The sequence below is a fragment of the Suricata suricatta genome, chromosome 1 (assembly GCF_006229205.1).
Source record: "Suricata suricatta isolate VVHF042 chromosome 1, meerkat_22Aug2017_6uvM2_HiC, whole genome shotgun sequence".
Lineage (NCBI taxonomy): Eukaryota > Metazoa > Chordata > Mammalia > Carnivora > Herpestidae > Suricata > Suricata suricatta.
In genome coordinates this window covers 174035062-174041061 of record NC_043700.1, presented here as the reverse complement: position 1 = coordinate 174041061, position 6000 = coordinate 174035062, and the positions used below count along the sequence as shown (strand labels likewise).

The 6000-nt window shown below is 39.6% G+C and overlaps 1 protein-coding gene across 14 annotated transcripts in view; it reads left to right on the top strand.

The window, feature by feature from the left end:
• Positions 1-6000, top strand: part of RBPJ (recombination signal binding protein for immunoglobulin kappa J region) — a 139875-nt gene that overhangs the window by 38899 nt on the left and 94976 nt on the right. For 3 of the 14 annotated variants that reach the window (XM_029947858.1, XM_029947876.1, XM_029947820.1), the window contains exon 1: positions 27-537. The exons of the other annotated variants lie outside the window; for them this stretch is intronic. The gene's annotated coding sequence lies outside the window, so the exon portion shown is untranslated. Of the gene's footprint in view, positions 1-26; positions 538-6000 lie in introns of those variants that run through there. 14 annotated transcript variants of the gene reach the window in all.

Genomic DNA, 6000 nt, shown 5'->3' with positions numbered 1-6000 from the left:
CGCCTCTCGCGCCGCCGCCCGCGGGCCCTGTTTCCCAGCCCCGCGCAGCTTTGTTCCTCCGGGCGGTCGTCGCCTCCTCGCCGGGCTGGTGCCCCCGGCGCCGGGCGCTTTGTCTTTCCCCACTGCCCCCCGCGACTCTCTATCCCCGGCCCTTTGTTCCACCGCCTTGGGCGCTTTGTCCGACCCGTCGCGCCCCGCATCCCTTTTCCTTCTCTCCCTCTCAGCTGTTCTTCCTCCCGTGCCCCTTTGTTGTGCCCTTCTCTACTCGGTAGCTCCGTGACCTGCCAGAGCCCAGGCACCAGATTTCTGCCTTTTCATTTTTCTCCCATTTTCTCACGTGTTTTCCTCTCACCTTTCTGTTTGGTACTTGATCACCCCCCGAGTCTTTGTCTCCCCCATCCAGCGGCTTACTCGCTTGGCACCCCCCTTTCCCTCTCATCATCGGCTGATTTATCCACTACCCACGGAGTGTGTCGGCTGAACTGTCTCAGCCTCGGGGACTCCATCTGGTGCTTCAGCGAGCAGACAGACCCTACGGTTTGTTGTTGTTTCTGTGGGTCTTAAGGATGCATGGGGATACTTATTTTCCTCTTCGGCTCTCAGCACCCTCTCTCTTGGGATTACGTGCACCCCCCCCCCCACTTTCTCTCGGGATTACAAGGTCTCCAGTTTTCTTCGCGGTCTCTTTGGGCCCACGGTTGTTTTGCTTGGAAACAGTAGCCCTGGAAAAAGATCTGGTCTCTTGGTTATTGCTCCCCCCGCCCCCTCCGCCTCCCGCTCTTCGGCCGTTCTGACGGCCTAGGCCAAGGGCAGCTGCGGTACGTAGCTTTGCCTCTGGGTTACCTGAGGGTATTGTGGGATGGTTAGAAGAGGTGCGAGGTGTCCTTTTCCTGCTGGTGTGTGAGACTAGTTTCAGGTATCCACAGTGGATATTCATTTTGGACGTGAATAGTAGGAGAGTGAATTTTGGTGTTAAAGACACATTGTGAGTATGCGGATTGAAAATGTCAGCATTTTCGAGACCAGGTCTGGAGTTTATTTTACCAGTAATTCCTGCTGCCTAAGGAAAAGGGGACGCATCCTGCTTGGGAATTTGATATACATGTTTTACTTTTTGCTAATCGTTAGTTTATAGTTACATGCTTTTGCTCTGTCACAGATTTGTGACAACCCTCTGTCCCATCTTTGGAGTTGAAATGAGGAACTCGCTTAAGAGTGCAGTTTCTGGTTGATGAATACAGCTTCTAGAATCTTTGTGGAATGCATTAATCAAATGCAATTAAAAGACATTTAAGTAATAGTCCTAAGTAAGGTAAAATCACTTCTGATGTTAAAGGAACTTTAAATGGTTCGGAATGCTCATTGTTATGGTAATATAAGAGGTGGGCGTTGTGTGGGGGTGGGGGAGAGTGGTGTGGTGTAGCCTGAATATTCTAGTGCTGGGGCTAAGAAGTATTCGATTTACCAAGATTACTAGATTGAATATACTGTTGAGAAGTTTTTTTCCTCCTACTAGTTGACCATTACTTTTATAAGTTGTGTTACCCATGAACTTGGGAGTTCATTTGGAGTGTCATTTCCTTTGTAAACTTCCATGTAAAGCGCTACTAGTAGGGAGTGTACAGGATTTAGTGTGAGGAATGTTGGTGCAGTAGAAATCATTTTTTTGAAGGCTGTGATCAGAATTAGTTTGAATTTTAATTAATAAAAATTATATTTCATAATTGATACATGAAGGTTTTGTGAAACTTTGCCTTCAGTCTGGGTTCCATGAGTGGTTTTTACCAGTAATCATTTGTCTCCCGTACTTGTTCTTTGTGCATAATCATTCTTTTGAAGGTAAAATCTTGAGTGCGCTTTTCCTGACTGTAAGCAAAGTATAAATATGGTGTAATAATGGGAGGTATTTTGTTCTGACTTGTACATGTAAGAATGATCACATAAACATCATAAAAGCTACTTTCACAAATTGTTTTGTGTTTCTGAATTGAATAAGATTTTTATTTTGTGATCAAGTAAAATGTTACCTTCACTAAATTATATCAAAAGCAGCATATTTAGAAACATACGGGATGGGTTATGGTTGGGAAACTTTCATTTTGATTATTCGCTATTAAAGCTTTGCATTTATTGTCCATGCATATTGTAGGTTGGTCTCCAGGGTTTGTTTTCAGTAAAAAGAAAAATAAGTTGCTCACTCTCCAGATCTATTTTAACATGTGCTTTGAGGTATTAGATTTTAAGCAGTTAGGTTTGTTAAAAAGTTACCTCTTGTCTGATAATAGAATTCTGTCAATGTCTTTTAAAGGGGTAAGATAAGAAATGGTTTTGGGGGGGCCATTCTTGCCAGCTGTAATTTATTAAATAATCTTTGGCACTCTGGATGGATAAGGTATTAGGGAAAAATGGTGTGTCTGAAAGTTCTTACAAATCTTAATTCTAGTATGGGTCATTTTAAAAATTAAAAATTAAAAACCTAAGATGTGACTTTAAAACATTTTTTGCTTCCTCCTAATACTGAATTTTGTGTTATTTCAACTAGGGGCAGTATTTTCTCATGGATTGACTAAAAGTTGTTATTTTTGGCATCTGGCTTTATGATTATTTCCAAGTTACTCTACTTCCCCTGGGCCAATTTCCTAACTATGTAGTAAAATGGGAATTGTAATAACTTGCCACATCTGCACAGGATTGCTGTGCCTTAGAATTTGCAGAGAGCATCCTTGGATAAAAGGTGTAGTTAAAGTCTAGGAATTGTTACTGAAATAAGCTGATGTGAAGTAGGTCATATTTTATAGGAAGTCAAGTAGGTTATGAACAGAGTTCTTGGCAAGTTGCAGTGGTCATAGTGGGATAAAAAAAATGAATATATGCGTTATACTTTGGGTAAATAAACCAATACATTTTCCCCCTATTGGCTTAGAGGGAGAGGGATAAGTATAACAAACTACAGGTGGTGTATGTGTTGTATAAGAAATTGAAAATCAGTCAAACTCATAACAACATTGCAAAATTGTGGGATGCTTTCCCTCTATTGATTTGTTTTCTGCATGTGGTAATATTTTTTTAAGTATTTTATGCATGTGGCAATTTTTTTTTAAATGGTAGCACAAAATGTTTTCACTAGACTCTAGGCCAAATTTGTTCATAGTAATGACTAATTTTCAATATACCTTATAGTTTTCAGTCCTTTGTCATTTGCTCTAAAGAATTTTTCTAACAGCTGGGACCATAAATTTCAGGGTTGGCTCTCTGTTTTACATTTGCGAGACGCTCTGTAGCTACTTACTGAACAAATGAAAACTGGTGCTTCTCTATTCCTGGTAGATGATAACATGTCCCAGCTAAGTTCCCCAAGCTAGGTTTGTGGATTCCTCTCTCACACTGACTCTTCCCTTTTAGTCATGTAGAACTGAAACTTTCTCTCCTGAAAAATCTCCTGAATCTGTCTCCTTCACCCCTACTGCCACAATTCTTGTTCTCCTTTCTCACCTGGATTACTATAAACAGTGGGAGCTTCCTTTCTGTTTGTAGACTCAACTCCTTCATTTAGATTCCACCCAGCCTAAAGAGCAAATCTGATCATTTCATTTCTTAGTTTAAAAACCTTTCAATGGCTCCCCCTAGCAGTCTTCATTAAAGAGGCAGTGGAGTAGAGAGTTGTTAAGAGTTCACATTTAGGATTTAGTCTGAACTGGATTCCCATTCTGTTTCTGCCTCTTAAATCTTCGGTAACATTGAAAAGTGATCTAACCTTTCCTTGCCTTTTCCATCAATTACAAGATAATTATTCTTCATTCAGTGGGTTGTTGTGAGGATTAAGTGCAAGAAAACATTTAGTAGGACGTCTGGCATATAGCAGATACTTAGAAAATATTAGCTAGCTTGGCATATAGGGTCTTCTATAACTATTTCATTTACTTTGTCTCCATCTGAACTGTTTAAATCTCCCTTCATAATCAGTGCTCCAGCTATGCTTAAGAATCTGTAGCTCCCTGGATGGGTTTAGCAATTTGATGCCTTCCTCTGCATGAAAAGTGCTGGTATTAGTGGGTTATTACTCAAGACATAAGTCTGAGGATGGTCTACCAGGATCCAGCAGACTAGGTTCATTGCCTCTTCCATGTGTTCTTAAAAGAGTCAGTATAATTATCCTGTCAGTGTTCTACTGAGTTGTAATTGTCACACTCAGGGGCTTATAGTTACCTGGTAGCAGATTCATTTTGTATGCTTGTGTGTGTGTGAGATTATTTATATATTCTTATACTGGAAAGAGTGTCCAGTACATGACTCAGTAAAAAGGTTTTTTGAACAAATAATTCAAGAGTACTCTGAAATGTTGTTTCAACCTGGCTCCTGTAGGCGGAATTTGACATACACAGGGAATGTATTGATTCTGTTGGGAATTTAATTGCTGAGGTACCCAAAGGAATTGATATTTTCAGCTACAGGCAGTCTTATAGCCTATGAGAACATTGTAGTAAAGTCTTAGGCAGAAGTTCCTTTTGGATCATACTTTATTATTTGTGTAAAACTGAGAAGCTTAAGCGTCACATTTTGTTTTTTTGCATGGTTGACAAAAAGGTTCTCAAAAGGTTCCATTTTTTTTAATGTTTTAAGTCCTACTTAGATGCATAGGGGTGTGTGTTAAAACTTGACTCTCTGGACTGCTTTTTTTGTGTGGGAGGTGAGGGGGAGATCCATGCCACTGAAGGAAATCATAACTTGATTATCTTCTGGAAACCTCAGGAGTTGTGAACAGTATTACATATTACTTTCTCCAAGCTTCATGTTCTATCTCTGTATAAAAGGGAATGATAATTTTGTTTTATTTGTCTGACAGGTTTTGTGGCTATCAAGTAAGGTTAAAATAAAACCATGTAATGTATGTGTTAAGTGATTTGTAAGTAGTAAAGCACTGTATACAGATATTTTAGTTTTAACAGTTGTTTTTTTTCTGGTAACCTTTCGTGGGCAGGGTTGAGATGGACTTTTATTTTGTAACCTGTGGTTTGTGGGTCTTGTTTTAGGAAGGCAGCAGTGTATTTAGTGCAGTGGACCGCAGCCCTTGAAATATGTATTTTGGCATTTTGAGCAGACATATTTGGTAAATTACTGCTTGACCATGGATGTTGCCATTAAGTCACCCCCAACTTTTGGGGTCTACTTGTTACTGAATTCGTGTCTGCTTGGACAGCGGTAATAATGTAGGAATGTTGAATGCCCAACTGTGACCATCTTTCATACACCCTGCCCATAGTTCTGGATGCCCCTTAGTCCTGGCACAACATCATGGTGTCACTGGTGCCTCATTAGGCCTGCTTCTGCTTCAGGGAATGAAATGATATCCTAGTGGTATGAAAAGGATAATGTGTTTCCTGAACATCCTTCTGAGGAAAAGTAAGCATTAGAGGCCTTGTGACTTGGGTTGTATCATTGGTAGTAATCACCCATCTGCGTAAATATTTGTGTAGGTTTGTTATGTAGAGACACTGTATAATGATAAGCATGACAGTTTTTTAGTCAGGCTGGTTATGTTCATGGCAGTCTTGCAAATATTTACACTCATTTACGTTTACAAAACGATATAGAAACCACTGTTCCTTAGGTATCCTAAGTTGCAAAAGCCTTGAGGTGAAAATGCTGCACCTGTTGGTTGTGAGCTGAAATATGCTAGAAAATCAAATTGACTCTTTTTAACTCCTTTCCCACATTTCCTTTCTTATAGTTGATAGTTTTAACTTGGCCTTAGAGGTAATGTGTTTCTGTGTGTTAGTAATCAGATGATGGAATTATAAATGAATAAGACTGTATTTCTTATAAAAAGTTTATATAACCAGGAAAAATGTTGAACACTTTATGAAATCCTGTTATTTTTTATTAGTGTGGTAAGGATTGTGTTATATAACCGCAGTATTTGTTACCTTATAAAGTGTAGAACTAGTGTTTTATTTTCTTTATTATTATGAACGATTTATTTTGGAATTAGTCTTGCTCCAG